Source organism: Rhopalosiphum maidis, chromosome 3 (assembly GCF_003676215.2).
Source record: "Rhopalosiphum maidis isolate BTI-1 chromosome 3, ASM367621v3, whole genome shotgun sequence".
NCBI lineage: Eukaryota > Metazoa > Arthropoda > Insecta > Hemiptera > Aphididae > Rhopalosiphum > Rhopalosiphum maidis.
This window is the reverse complement of record NC_040879.1, coordinates 75370401-75387189: the sequence shown is the minus strand read 5'-3', so window position 1 is coordinate 75387189 and position 16789 is coordinate 75370401. Positions and strand designations below refer to the sequence as shown.

Sequence of the window (16789 nt, the reverse complement as noted above, 5' to 3'; positions counted from 1 at the left end):
CGATTTTCGACCTGAGAAACATACCTGAGATTTAATACGTCGTGAAGTTGACCCCAACTTTCAAAAAGTTCAAATAAATAAAAAGTGTAAAATTATAAAAAATATTTTTTTGTGATTAAAAAATTCCAATTAAATAGAAAATACTAATTTTCATAAAAATCCTCTTGTATAATAATCTCGGGGAAACCAACGTCATTAGAATTCTAAAAATTCCATTGCGAATTCAAGCAAATAAGTAGCTGATAACTAGTATCAACATTTTTTGGTTAAAGTAGGATATTTTTTATGGAAATAAGTATTTCTATTTAATTGGAATTTTTAATCAATAATTATATATTATATTTTAATTATTGAAGCTTTTTATTCATAAAAATAATATTTATTTATATATGATTTTTTTATTAATTTAGCATTTTTTAACGTTTTATTTTAATCTACTTAATCAGTTTTTTTTATAAATTATTTCAGTTTTATAAATTTAGGTCTTTTACAAAGCTGTGCACTAACGAGTTAATACAAGTTAAGTTAATTTTAACTTATAACTTAACTTAACTTTAAACTTAATTGATATATTAACACGTCTATTAACTTAACTCTGAATTTAATTGAACCTAAACATGTTTAACTTAACTGAGTTAAAAAAAAAAATCATTAACTGCTAAGCTTTGGTTTTTTTGATCATAAAGATTTTTTTTTATGTATTATAGATTTTTTTTATTAATTAGGATTTTTATTTAATTTGGAATTTTTATTTAACTTTTCTAGATTTAAACAGTTTATTTATTCTAATTAGATATCATCTATGTTTGATAAATTATTCTTAATTGAATAAATAAAAAAAATGATGCCTTATTAAATAAAACAATTAATAACTGGAGTAAAATACGACCATGAAATGAAAATATTATTTGGTTAAAAATGTGACATGAATCTCAGGTCGAAAAATCGCAATATTTGGGTACGGGGTGGGGCTGGAGACATGCGCGAATTTCGAAAACGTTTTTTACCAACGAAATATTGGTTTGCAAATTTCGACGATTATCATGCAAAACGTTGCTAATTGGCTGCTAAATGATGGTTCAAGAAAATTTGAAAATGTGATTTGAATGATATGGGTGGGACATGTGTCCCTAAGTTTTTTATTTTTTCGATTAAAAATAGACTTGGAAATTTTGAAAATATGCTTGCAAATTGTTGCTAAATGACTGCTAAATGTTGACTTAATAAAAACGTCACATTTTGAATAAGTGGGGTTGGGGACATGTACGTTTTACCGGAATTTTATGTTGTTAACTATTATTATTATATGCTATTAGTCAATTAACTTATTATCAAACGGTACAAAAAGTAATAATATTATAGAGGTTATGTCATAGAATTTTACAAACAACCGGTGAGGCGACGAATAACAATAATAATCATTAGTTAATAATTTATACTTATACATTTTGGTAACTACTCATATTTATATTTTGCTGAAACCGTTAAATTATAGAAATATAAAATCATAAATACACGCATACATTTACAACATCACCAGAATTTAATGATTGAAAAATATTATTTATTACCTAAATATATAAAATAGTTTAATATTTAACTGAAATATTTGGAACCGTAAAAAACCGAAAAAATTGCCGTCGACAAATATCGGTTTCGGCTCCTAAGAAAATCCGAAAAGGGTTACGGTACGGTTTCGATTAAAATACCGGTATTTTTAATTTTGGTTCCAAGCCCTGATTTATAGTAAGTACCAAATATGTGCTAAAAAACTTAAAAAAAATGTATTTTACTAATATGATTTATTATTAATATTTAATTATACCTATATATATCCATATGAGTTCTGACGGAGGAGAGTAATGATGTCTTATCCATTATAGTAAATAAATAACACAACAAATTGTTCTGGTCAAAAAAATAAAATAGGTTTAATTATTGTCAAACAATTAAAACAAATTTTATAACAATATTATGTTGGATGATCATCCCTAACAATACATTTATATACTATATGGCACAAAAGAGTGAACAAATAAAAAATATAAATAACAAAAAAATAAAAAATAATAATACATTATCTGATAACCGCGGTAGGTGATAACTGACGCCTGGTGGATAACACGATTGCTAACCGACCGGATGACGGCGACAACACACGAATTCTCCTGGCAGTCCTGACGACGCACTGCAGTTCTGGCTCACCCATGTGTGATGGACCACGAATGGAACTCACGGCCAGAGGTCCCGATGACGAGCGGTTGCAGATTTCGGCGATAGCAACAGCGGAATCACACCGATCAGAGATTATCGAACGAACACTGGTTCGGAAATGGTCGAGTTGGGCAAAATAACGCCGTGAAGCTGCCGCTGCGGGAGAACGGCGTACGTGGTATGCCAAGAGGATGAACGCGATAACACTACGGGTGTCGTCAAATAATAGCGACACAAACGAAACGGGTTTTGACACTAAACCAGTCGCACGACTGAGCAAGAGGGAGCACACACAAGTGTGTTGTGAAGTGAAAGAGAGCGCCCGTGTGATCCGTCAGCGTGTGTGTTTGGGCGGGGATTCGATAGTGGCGACGACAGACGGCAGTTGTTGCGTCTGGACGACATCCCTTCAGATCGCCACCCCGGTCAGACTGTTACGCTGAAGTTCCCGCAAACTGTCGTCTGATCAGTGATCACGGAACTTCTTCAAGTCGTTGGCGACCCGATACGTTATGGTGTCGTTTCGTTTGTGTTTTTTTTTCGACCGACAGCTTACCGAATTGACGTTAACATTAAAAAAAATTATATTTCTTGTTTGGATATATATGACACTCGATCATTTAACGTTTGCATCACTGCCAAGACAATATCGTTACAATTCTAATTATAAATGTATATATGTAATTTTTTTTAAAACGGTTTTTTTTTGTTCCGATTTCCAATGCCACACCAAACGAAGATGAAGAATTTCGACAACTCGCATCGCAAGTACAATGGATAGGTGATGCTCAGAACGAGGATGCATATGTATACTAAAAGATATGTCGATAATTTGGTATACAGGGCCATTGTATGCAAATCTGTAGTTCAATGTAAACAACTAACCGAAGAAGACATACAAAATCTTAAAGTTAGCTTACTTAAAAATAAAGGATGATACACTCAAAAACAATAATGTATCCAAAGAAAATAATGTATCTGAAGACAATAATCTATCTAAAGACAATAATCTATCCAAGACAATAATCTATCTAAAGAAAGCAGTACATCTAAATGCGATGAAAGTGCTAAAAAAAACCGAAGGTGGATACAAATGGAATAGATGTTTTGAAGTTAGTATAATTTAGAGAAGGCGAAACTGATAAATTTAAATCACAATTCAAGTCTTCATTATCACCCAATAAGAAAATCGCTTCTACCAGTAATAATAAAGTACCTATGAAAATTGATGGCAAAGAATCTACAACATCCGCAAATTCTTCAGCTAATTCTGTAAAATGGCTTCAGGTCGTTGATTTTAAGAAAATGATAGATGAGGATAAGCATACACGGCACATAAACGATTTTTTGGATATAAAGCCCAAAAGTATAACAAACAGCGCCAAAAAGTCAGTACTTTCTGTTAAACCATCTACTAGTGGATCTAAACCCACGCAGAATACCAAACAAGTGGTAGTTAACAACTTGGAAAAAAGTTCAGTTAAGGAGGGATGTGACAGAAATTCAAAAAGTATATAGGAAATACTTTAGCAAATCCATACAAGCACCATTGTGATTATTGCCAATATACTTAACATTATTTGAATGTTTAATAAACATCACAAAGCATGGTTGGATGAATCTTTTAAGAAAAAATCTGAAGCTGAAAAACTCAAAGAAAGATGTGATACCAACCGATTACACAGCAGACATAAAAATATTCTAGAAGCAAAATTGAAGACCAGTTTTTTACTAGTCGTAACATCTTTTGATGAACTTGATTTTGAACTGGCATTTAAAATTTTTTTTTTTTTTGAGTAAATTAACTGTACTTAGAGATTTAGATCAGCCATAATTCAGAAAAGGCAGCATCTTCAAAAATCTGGTTCTTTTATTACGGAATAGCTTAAAAACGATGTTCCAGTCAAAGTCAGGACTGTATCGATTTAATAAGTCTAATTGAAGACAGTCGAGATCTGACCCCGGAATCACTGATCGCATGGCGTTGTTTTTGTATCAACAGTAAACAGCCGGGATTATTTTCAAAATGTTATTGGTTTCGTTCCCAGTAACGAACCAATGAAGATCCAGAAAGTATTAATCGATAATGCTACTCTTCAATGTTGCAAGAATTCAAAGTTTTAAGATCCATCAACTGTACAACGATCCGTGGACAACACCAAAAAAACACCAGTGACAGAAACTATTAAAAATCGTACCACCCCGGATGAAACAATTCAACGTTCCGTGCTTACCAAAAATCTTAATGAAACATTCCAACAAATTCCTGTGATAAATACTAAAAAGGACCAAACCATTGGTAATGCCGCAGTAGAAGCAGATCACTCAACGCATGCTGAGACGTGAAATCACATTTCTACGTTTTGGAAAATATTAACATCCAACATTGAAAAATATACGACTATGCCGAAACCACCACCACATACTTTCTATGAATCATTCTCTTCATTACAAACGAAAGTGTTTTCTGAACCTTTTATTCCTACGTTGTTGTAAAGCCAGCTACTTCCAAAAATAATTGGTACCAAACAGTATCAATTGGTTATTTTCTATATAATAAAAAAAAATTATTCTTCAAAGTTATGGTTGTAATGTGTACCCTCGACGTTTACGAACGTCGGGGCATCCTCATGAGGTTTTTAAGATGTTGTAAAATTATTATTGTTATAATTATATTAACAGTATATGTCGCTAATATTATCCAAAGTATTTCTTTAAGTCCGAGTTTTATACCGCTGGGCAAAAAAGTAAAAAAAAAAAAATAGTAAACATAAATATTTAAATACATTTTTTAATAGAAACGTAGTCTTTTTAATAACTTGAAACTATGTGAAAATGTTTTCAAAAAGAATACTTTTTGGAAATGAGTGTTTTATGATAAAATAATCAACCCGTACATATAATGGAAAGTTTAGGTTCGATACTTTTTGATGTTTACTAATCGTTCACATTCATTTATATGCTTATCATACCAATCGCGTCGTTGGCTTATGGTAACAGTATTTCATTGTTGTACAACTACTGCACATTATTGTTGCAGAATGTTACAACTTCTTGCATAGTATTTAGATAACGATCAAAGGTGATTTAAATAATAGATTAGTACCATTCATGAATGCTCTCATTTGACCTGATAGCCCTAACCTGTTACTTGAACCAAATTATTTTTGGAAAGTAGCTGGCTTTACAACAACGTAGGAATAAAAGGTTCAGAAAACACTTTCGTTTGTAATGAAGAGAATGATTCATAGAAAGTATGTGGTGGTGGTTTCGGCATAGTCGTATATTTTTCAATGTTGGATGTTAATATTTTCCAAAACGTAGAAATGTGATTTCACGTCTCAGCATGCGTTGAGTGATCTGCTTCTACTGCGGCATTACCAATGGTTTGGTCCTTTTTAGTATTTATCACAGGAATTTGTTGGAATGTTTCATTAAGATTTTTGGTAAGCACTGAACGTTGAATTGTTTCATCCGGGGTGGTACGATTTTTAATAGTTTCTGTCACTGGTGTTTTTTTGGTGTTGTCCACGGATCGTTGTACAGTTGATGGATCTTAAAACTTTGAATTCTTGCAACATTGAAGAGTAGCATTATCGATTAATACTTCTGGATCTTCATTGGTTTCGTTACTGGGAACGAAACCAATAACATTTGAAAATAATCCCGGCTGTTTACTGTTGATACAAAAAACAACGCCATGCGATCAGTGATTCCGGGGTCAAGATCTCGACTGTCTTCAATTAGACTTATTAAATCGATACAGTCCTGACTTTGACTGGAACATCGTTTTAAGCTATTCCGTAATAAAAGAACCAGATTTTTGAAGATGCTGCCTTTTCTGAATTATGGCTGATCTAAATCTCTAAGTACAGTTAATTTACTCAAAAAAAAAAAAAAATTTAAATGCCAGTTCAAAATCAAGTTCATCAAAAGATGTTACGACTAGTAAAAAACTGGTCTTCAATTTTGCTTCTAGAATATTTTTATGTCTGCTGTGTAATCGGTTGGTATCACATCTTTCTTTGAGTTTTTCAGCTTCAGATTTTTTCTTAAAAGATTCATCCAACCATGCTTTGTGATGTTTATTAAACATTCAAATAATGTTAAGTATATTGGCAATAATCACAATGGTGCTTGTATGGATTTGCTAAAGTATTTCCTATATACTTTTTGAATTTCTGTCACATCCCTCCTTAACTGAACTTTTTTCCAAGTTGTTAAACTACCACTTGTTTGGTATTCTGCGTGGGTTTAGATCCACTAGTAGATGGTTTTAACAGAAAGTACTGACTTTTTGGCGCTGTTTGTTATACTTTTGGGCTTTATATCCAAAAATCGTTTATGTGCCGTGTATGCTTATCCTCATCTATCATTTTCTTAAAATCAACGACCTGAAGCCATTTTACAGAATTAGCTGAAGAATTTGCGGATGTTGTAGATTCTTTGCCATCAATTTTCATAGGTACTTTATTATTACTGGTAGAAGCGATTTTCTTATTGGGTGATAATGAAGACTTGAATTGTGATTTAAATTTATCAGTTTCGCCTTCTCTAAATTATACTAACTTCAAAACATCTATTCCATTTGTATCCACCTTCGGTTTTTTTTAGCACTTTCATCGCATTTAGATGTACTGCTTTCTTTAGATAGATTATTGTCTTTGGATAGATTATTGTCTTTAGATAGATTATTGTCTTCAGATACATTATTTTCTTTGGATACATTATTGTTTTTGAGTGTATCATCCTTTATTTTTAAGTAAGCTAACTTTAAGATTTTGTATGTCTTCTTCGGTTAGTTGTTTACATTGAACTACAGATTTGCATACAATGGCCCTGTATACCAAATTATCGACATATCTTTTAGTATACATATGCATCCTCGTTCTGAGCATCACCTATCCATTGTACTTGCGATGCGAGTTGTCGAAATTCTTCATCTTCGTTTGGTGTGGCATTGGAAATCGGAACAAAAAAAAACCGTTTAAAAAAAATTACATATATACATTTATAATTAGAATTGTAACGATATTGTCTTGGCAGTGATGCAAACGTTAAATGATCGAGTTGTCATATATATCCAAACAAGAAATATAATTTTTTTTAATGTTAACGTCAATTCGGTAAGCTGTCGGTCGAAAAAAAAACACAAACGAAAACGACACCACAACGTATCGGGTCGCCAACGACTTGAAGAAGTTCCGTGATCACTGATCAGACGACAGTTTGCGGGAACTTCAGCGTAACAGTCTGACCGGGGTGGCGATCTGAAGGGATGTCGTCCAGACGCAACAACTGCCGTCTGTCGTCGCCACTATCGAATCCCCGCCCAAACACACACGCTGACGGATCACACGGGCGCTCTCTTTCACTTCACAACACACTTGTGTGTGCTCCCTCTTGCTCAGTCGTGCGACTGGTTTAGTGTCAAAACCCGTTTCGTTTGTGTCGCTATTATTTGACGACACCCGTAGTGTTATCGCGTTCATCCTCTTGGCATACCACGTACGCCGTTCTCCCGCAGCGGCAGCTTCACGGCGTTATTTTGCCCAACTCGACCATTTCCGAACCAGTGTTCGTTCGATAATCTCTGATCGGTGTGATTCCGCTGTTGCTATCGCCGAAATCTGCAACCGCTCGTCATCGGGACCTCTGGCCGTGAGTTCCATTCGTGGTCCATCACACATGGGTGAGCCAGAACTGCAGTGCGTCGTCAGGACTGCCAGGAGAATTCGTGTGTTGTCGCCGTCATCCGGTCGGTTAGCAATCGTGTTATCCACCAGGCGTCAGTTATAAAAATATTCGACTATGCCGAAACCATCATTACATACTTACTATGAATCATTCTCTTCTTCATTACAAACGAAAGTTTCTTCTGAATCTTCTATTCCTAAAGTGATACCACCAAAAAATTCGTTGTTGTAAAGCCAGCTATTTTCAAGAATAATGTGGTTCAAGTAACAGCATCATCGTCAGAAACTACAACGAGAACACCAGCATTTGTGTCATTCAAGTCAGCAATTCAGAATAACAAATACTTGGCCAACAGTTCTCTTCGGGGAGCTGAAGGCGGTACTATTTTACTTGGTAACAAACAGTATCAATTGGTTAAGGGGCCATCAGGTCAAATGAGAACATTCATGAATGGTACTAATATATTATTTAAATCACCGTTATTATTAAATGCATATAAATTAATGTGGTCTATTACTAAACATCAGAAAGACTCGATCCTAAACTTACCTTTATATATTAAATAAACAGTTTTTACATAGTTTCAAGTCGTTAAAAAAACTATGTTTTTATTAAAATATTAAATTTTTAAATATTTTTTTTCTTTGTATTTTTTAAATTTTTTACTTTCTTAGATGACAACATAGAGTTTTAATTTCATATTCCAAAGCAGAATAATTTTCTGAGTATTTTGATACATTAAAATCGAATTTAGGACCTTTAGTATATGAGTTATACGTATCTTAAAATTTTACTAGCAGAGTGGAGTGGTACTGGGTCACCACGCAAAATATTTTTCCACTACTCCGCTGGTCTAAACTTTTTAAGTTTTATGTATCAAAACACTCAGAAAATTATTCTATTGCGGAATATGAAATTAAAACTCTATGTTGTTATTCAAAAAAGTAAAAAACTTAATAAAATAAAAGGATAAAAAATATTTAAAAAATAATTTTTTAATAAAAACGTAGTGTTTTTAACAACTCGAAACCATGTAAAAAAATGTTTTCAAAAACATAAATACTTTTTAAAATAATGAGTGTTTTATGATAAAAGAATCACCCCGTATAAATAATTTCAATGGGGTTTAGTTATATTAAGAGTTTTTATAAAAAAATAATTTTATTTTTATTTTTGTTTAATAAAAATATGAATAAAGCCTTTTCATATTTTGATACTTTGTTTAATCTATTATTATTACTTACATATTTTTAGGGTTTAACTGTTTTTTTTTTTTTTTGTTATCTACCTCAGTCCCATTTTATTTTTTTTTGCTGGGAGAGAGCAGAAAGTAAATAATTAATTATTGGTGATTATAAATTATATTGTTCTTTGACACTCTATTTGTAAATAAAATTTAAAAAAACTCATTCTGTGAGAGAGAGTAAAATGTGGCTTAGGCTGTGATTCAACTTTCGCATATTCAATATACCTATGGAATTAAAAGAAAAAGTAGGAGAAATAAATAACTAAAGTTAATCGATGGAAAAAAAACAGGTTGTGTTATTTTCAAACAATTAAATCAAATCTTATAACAATATTATGGTGGATGATCATCCCTAACAATACATTTATATATATACTATATGGAACATAACGCCGAATAAGTAAAAAATATAAATAACAAAAAAAAAAATTATAATAGCTTATCTGATAACCGCAATGGTGATAACTGACGCCTGGTGGATAGCATAATTGCTAACCGACCGGATGACGGCGACAACACACGAACTCTCACGGCAGTCTTGACGACGCACTGCGGTTCTGGCTCACCCATAAGTGACGGACCACGGATGGCACACTCGGCCAGAGGCCCCGATGACGAGCGGTTGCAGATTTCGGCGATAGCAACAGCGGAATCACACGGATCAAAGATTATCGAACAAACACTGGTTCGGAACTGGTCGAGAACTCTTCGTATGAAAATTAATGGTTTCCAATGGCATGAGCCAATAATCTCTTTATGGTGCGCACCGCAGCTTCCCACAAACCCTCAAAATGTGGGGTGCTTGGCGGGTTTAAATACCAAGTCCAGTGTGGGTGTGAATCATCCAACGTGACTTGTCCCTCCGGACTGTTGATTATCGCGTTTAATTGTTTGTCGGCACCCACGAAATTGGTGCTGTAATCAGTGAAGATGTTCGACGGTACACCTCGCCGAGGGACAAAACAATCGAATGACGCGAGAAAGGCGGTCGTTGATAACTCTGTTTCAACTTCCAGGTAGCACGCTTTTACCGCAAAAAAATCAAAAACGGCGATATGTAAGATGGAGACTTCCATAGGCGAGTTTCTTGCAATGGACCGGCGAGCAAACGGGCGGCACTGCTGGACACGAGCGGGTGGCAAATCGGACAACATCGGCTATGGTGATGGATAATCAAACCGAACACAAACAACGCACTCGTTGCTAACTTGACGTAATACCGATCATATACAAAACGATCCAGAATTGTCGGGATATCATGGTGGTCACGACAAGTGGTCCGGTATGGCAGTAAAGGCGATGCCAGAGGCGGCACAGCAATAAAGCGAGGTACGATCGTTTCGCTAGGAGTATCGGATGCCGACACTCATACGTCAATAGCGAGTGATGTAGTTGACCTCCAACTCTAACGATGCCATCAGGATCAATAAATGGACATAGGCGAGCGAGTGGCTTGTTCAACACTCGGCGGCCGTGATTTAACTCGTCCAAGGCAGTGCAGTAGATTATGTGAATACGGCATAAAAAAATACATTTTACCACGACCAAATTATCGTATTTCTATATAATAAACATTATATTTTTGATATAAATACTTTCGAAGGGGGGGAGGAGTCAACACTCAACCCCTCCCCCCTGGCTACGCCACTGGTTGCAGATTTCGGCGATAGCATCAGCAGAATCGCACCGATCAGAGATTATCGAACGAACACTGGTTCGGAACTGGTCAAGTTGGCAAAGTAATGCTGTGAAGCTGTCGCTGCGGGAGAACGGCGTACGCCGTATGCCACGAGGATAAACGTGGTGACACTACGGGTGGCGTTAAATGATAACGACCCAAACGAAACAGGCTTTGACACCTACGAGTCGCACGATCGAGCATAAGGAAGCACACACAAGATAGAAAAACCCGCACATAATAAATGGCGTTTCGGAAAAACGTGGTCGGACAACGGATCCGGAACGACTTTGATGAGAGGCGTTGTGTGTAGTTTAATGCGTATACTATACAAGTCGACCGAACACGACAGAAGACTGATTAACACTGCGTTGTTGACAGCGCTAATCGCAGTTGTATTAAGGTGTCCAATAGCGCCACGGAGCAAACAATTTTCTCCCCTCCCCTCGTAACCAGAAAAAATTTTTTAGTAGTATAATTTACCTCCATAAATATAAAATACACATATATAAACAATTTTTAAAAAAAGATTTAACTCTAATTGAAAATATAACACAACTACACAAGTAAACATTAATAAGTTAAATAATTATAATAATGTAGATTTATAATAATATATTCAAAATCGTTATAATTGAAAAAAAATCAAATTATTTCATAGCTATTTAAATATATTTTTTCTGGATTTCATTGAAGTAAATTTATGTATTAATTCTTCTCACTCCATATCTTTAACCATATCAGATTCAATACATGATATTGACAAATTTCAAATTTGACATTTTTTCATTGATTAAAGATGATCGCAAATAATTGTTTACACGTTTTATTACAGAAAACGATCTTTCACCAAGTGGTGAAAATGCAGATGCATTTGAAAAAGGTAGAGTACAAATAATTCATAACATTATTTCTATAATTGGAAACGATTTTTTTTAAAATCGATGTAATAATTAATTTATGTAATGAAACAAATGATAATTTTCTTTCTGATGGAAAATCTTTAACAATGCATTTAAATTGTATTAATTCTTCTTCGAAATCTTCGATGTTTTATACGCGACGTCAAAGTATGTACAAAAATCCTACTTTATTATTTTATATATTTATGTATAGGTAATAGAAGACGGTTACCTACTGTGTATAAAAGATATTTTTATTATTAGATATGTAATATTTCAAAAAACTAGCTTTTTAAAAAAATTGTCCAATTGTAATGTTTGCGCTATAACTTTTTCTTCTTTCAATTTTTTTTTCTAATATTTTGTACATATTGCGAACTGTACACTTAGTCTCATTCTTTTTATTTTTACGTGATCTAACTATTACAAATGTAAATAATTTATTATAATAGTTTACAATACACAAATATCAACAATTACAAGTTACAAAGTTTCAACAGTGCGTACTGGAGTACTACAGTAGAGTACTAGAGTAGGTACTCGTAAACTACTCATGCAACACTACATTACTAATATCGTGTGATTCGTGTGTTAGTTGGTAAAAAACGACAAAGTTAAAAACATTAATTTCGGTTAAAGTTATTAAAATAATTGTCGTCATAAATAAAATTATTTTTAAATTACATAAAAATTCGAAAGCACACTTGTTGAAATAAAAGTTTATATATTTTCAAGGTTGAAAAAGATCTTTCAAGTGTTGCTGTTGACACCGGTAATGTGCAAAATAATACAAAACAGAATAGGTCAATTTTAACTACTCTGTAGTTGTTCCTCCAAGTAGCCTAGTAAGTTAACAGCCGAAGATAATACACCATAGAGTAATATACTCTTATCGATTTCCAACTGACAAGACGTGTCAACTATTTATGATAACGTTTTTTTTCCCGATTACGTAAAAAATATTTTTCGTGGTTATAAGTTGCAACTTATATTTACACAGAATATAATAATATATTATATATGTATATTAGACGTTTAGATACACATTTATGGAGCCGATGTGGGGGCGGACCCCATGGACCACCCCTCCCTCCCGTAAATACGCCACTGAATAATGATACACGTGGGTTGCGATAAACCAAATTTTATCGTTAAAAATGTAATCGTATTTTATACCTAGGTACCTACGTAGTTTTGATGGGCAAAGTCACAACGATAGGAATAATTATATAAAGATGGATATAAACTTTTTGTTCTTCTATATTTTGTAAAACATCAGGCATCAATTACGTCTTGATCGTTCGACGTGAATACGCGATACTTTAAGGAAATTTAATAATTAATAAATATAATTGAATTTTTATAATATATTTATACTTAATTAATACCTATTTGAAATTTTAAAGTTAACTGCATTTAGCGTTTTTGGTCGTGTCGTATACTATTCGATATGATATCTATATAATTTATTTTTATTATTATTTATTTATTTAAATGTATATTTATTTATAAAATGTCATTTTTTTCCTAGATTCGTTTCATGTAATTATGCGTATTGTACTATTGTTCAATACTTATCGTAGGAATTAGACAATTTAAACTATAAGTAAAGTTTTAATGAAAAATACAAAGTGAATATTGAAATGATTTAAATTTATAAACCATTTATAAAAATCAATGTAAAATTTTATTTTTCAGATAGGTATAGTTTAAATGTTTTGCCGCCCCTCAAAATTTGCAGCTTGGAGCAAATGCTTCTTTTGCACCTTGTTAACGCGGCCTTGGCTAATCGGCGACAAGGTTGGGGCAGGGTCAAAACTCAGAAGTCACAAATGTTCGACACCCGCTGTCCCGTCGCGACGGTCACCAAAGTGGTGCCCAAACAATGTGTATACAATGAATCATCAATATAGAACCATAATATGCTATAATATAATATTATATATCATAAAAAATTAACGGGTGCCTATTAGTGCATAATCTATTCACGAGTTACATCCCCTCTCCCCCCCAAAAAAAAAACTCGAAACATCTCAGGGGCAATTGCCTCTGACATTACACTTTACCACGCCGGGAAACAGAAAAAAGTCCCGGTAAAAAAAGTGTCGGAGTAAAACAAAATACAAATTGAAATATTTTAAATAAAACTTTAAACTTTAACTTAATATTTTGAGCTATAGCTTTTAAAAAATCTTCAAATTCTATTTTATTTTCCACAAAATTAGTACAGTTATAATAATATTTGTGTATAGAAAAACCTTCATACGCAATTTTCATGTTTCCTGTATTAGATTTTAAAGTTTTGTTTAAAAAAAAAATAAAATCTGTTTAATACTGTTTCACTTACGCTGTCTTCGTCTATCACACACTCACACCTATACTGACCTGTTGTACTATTATACTATACAAGAGATCACAGTATTTTACCTTATTATATTACGCTCTAACCGCCTACAATCTATATATTTATATATATGTGTATAAGTTTAATCTACTGCCGGTCCCATAGGTGGAAACTAAAACCAAGAATTATCGTTTTTATTAACTTTATCATCATTTTATCTACGTTTTTCCACAACAACCTAACGTTCATTAGGTGTAAACTATAAGTTTATTAAGTATTAATGTATAATATTAAGTGAATAATAGATTTTATCATTTTATTATTGGTTTTTTATACCAAACTAACATATTATACTTATACAGAGTGATCATATAAGTTTTATTTAAAATATTCTAATTTATACATTTTTCCCGGAAAATTTTTTTCTTACCATCCACCACGCCATTACGCCACTGTACTATTTTAATCGTTATTTGATTGTGTCTATATAATTAATCGAAATAATGTTATCTGTTGGCATTTTAGACTGATGTATTATTTTAAAATATTAATTTGATAAATAATTTAAACGGTTATTTAATTTAATTTAATTATATTACAAATACTTTTAAATAAGCATTCACAAATTTTTAACTGAAAACTTCCAATCTTCTAATTAAGAACATGGACTAGATTTAAACCAACACCCATTCCATTTTTTAATAAATACAATAGGTAATTGTAAAACATTTAATAATTGTTTACTTGTTTACAGTATGTTTTCAATATGGTACATAATATAATATAGTTAGACACTGGTTGTTTTAATAGTATATAGCATACAAATAATATTGTATTAACGTTATGATAAATTGTTTTCCAAGAAACAATGGAAGCATTGATATTAATAATTGATGTTGAATGAAATTTTAAAATATATTAAGAAACTGTAATTGATACTATTAGAATGAGTCCTAATGGACTTTCTAAACTTTTGTTTTAAAATTAAATTATAAAATAAAAATGTTAATTATAATAATAGATATTTATTTAAAAATTATTTTTACTAGCATATTTATTTTATTATAAATATTATATAGGTATACTATGTCTTGTTTATGTCATAACAAAGTCTAATGTGAGATTCATTTCGCTTACTAAAGATTAAATGCTATATTTATTTTACATATTTTGGAAATTTTGAAGAATAAAGAATATTTTATTATTTTTATATTTTTCCTGGCGTATTGTAGAATTTATATGCACAATTTTCTAGTACGTCAATTCATTTTATACTTGGTTTTTTGTTTATAGGTTATAATACTGGCTAAACTATTACAGTTAATTATATTTTACCTATATGACTATGGATTACGTTTTTTTTTTTTTTTTTATGAATATTTATTTTAATATTTTATTTACAACAAATATCCAACACAATGTTTTTTAGAGGATATTTGTGTATATTGGCTATTTTCAGAATTTTAGCATGTTTTTAAGAGCATAATATCTTATAGTTTTTAAGCATTTTTCAATTTAAAATATATAAATATAATGATAGATAATAATTATATTTTAAAAATACAATTAACATTTTTACTACTGAAAGTAATAACTTAAGTAAGTAATATATTTTATTTGCTGTAACGTTAATATCAGAACTGATTAAGTTTATTGAGCAGTGCTTATATACTATTTTTTTTAGTATAATATTATTTGCAATAATAATAAACTATAATATTCAGTCGCATATCATGTTGTATTTGATCTGAGGTTCAAACCTAATAACATAGAGCAAATTCAAAATAACGTAATTTATAAAATGGCGTTCAAGGCCGTGTCGTAGCTAAGAGAGGGGTACTAAAGAGGCTTTAGCCCACCCCACATTGATGTTTTTTTTTATATTGTTTTAAAATACTTAAATTTAAATATGTCTAACAAATTTTAGTTATTTAAAATAGTAAATACGTTCGGGGATTGTAACTGCGATCAAAATACATATAAATACAAAATCACACATGTAAAACGTGTCCGAATTTTTATCAAGTGTAAAAAGGGGACATGTAAACTGCACCAGGGTAAAATTTTAAAAATCAATAGCTATATTTTTGCAAAATTATCTTTAGTATATGCTTAATTTGTTACAGCCACATAATATGAATTAATAAAATTAAAATTAATTTAAGTATATTTCAAAACGTTAATATATAATCAGTATTTTTTTTTTGTTTTTGATTTTTAATAACTCAATTTAAAAATTATTATTTATCCCCCCCCCAACAAAAAATTCCAGTTACGCCTCTGATTTAAACGTAATTTTTTTGAAATATCAAAAAAATTATTCATACTAAGACTTCTCTTACCACTACGTATATTATTATTTACTTAACAGTTGACACTATGACAGTTTTAAAACATTTACTGTAATAGCAACGAATAGCAATATAAATAGAAAATATGATATCCTTTATAACATAGGTTGAAAGTACATTTCTGATCAGAAATTATTTATTTTATTCAATGGTTTATCACTCAATTAAAATTTAACACAATATCAGCTATTAGTCAACAATCTTTATCGTGACCTATTCGATGAAGAAATATGCCAAGAAATGACCATTGTCCTTTTTTTACAATATATTTTATGACTAATTCAAACAAAAATCGTATGTGTAAACAACTAATCATCAATATACAACCATTATGCATTTATGCTATCTTAATCGTTA

At 31.7% G+C, this 16789-nt stretch overlaps 1 pseudogene; it reads left to right on the top strand.

Annotated features, from left to right (window-relative positions):
* LOC113558392 overlaps nt 1-8381 on the top strand; it is a 38671-nt pseudogene extending 30290 nt beyond the window's left edge.
* Nucleotides 8382-16789: the final 8408 nt, after the last annotated feature.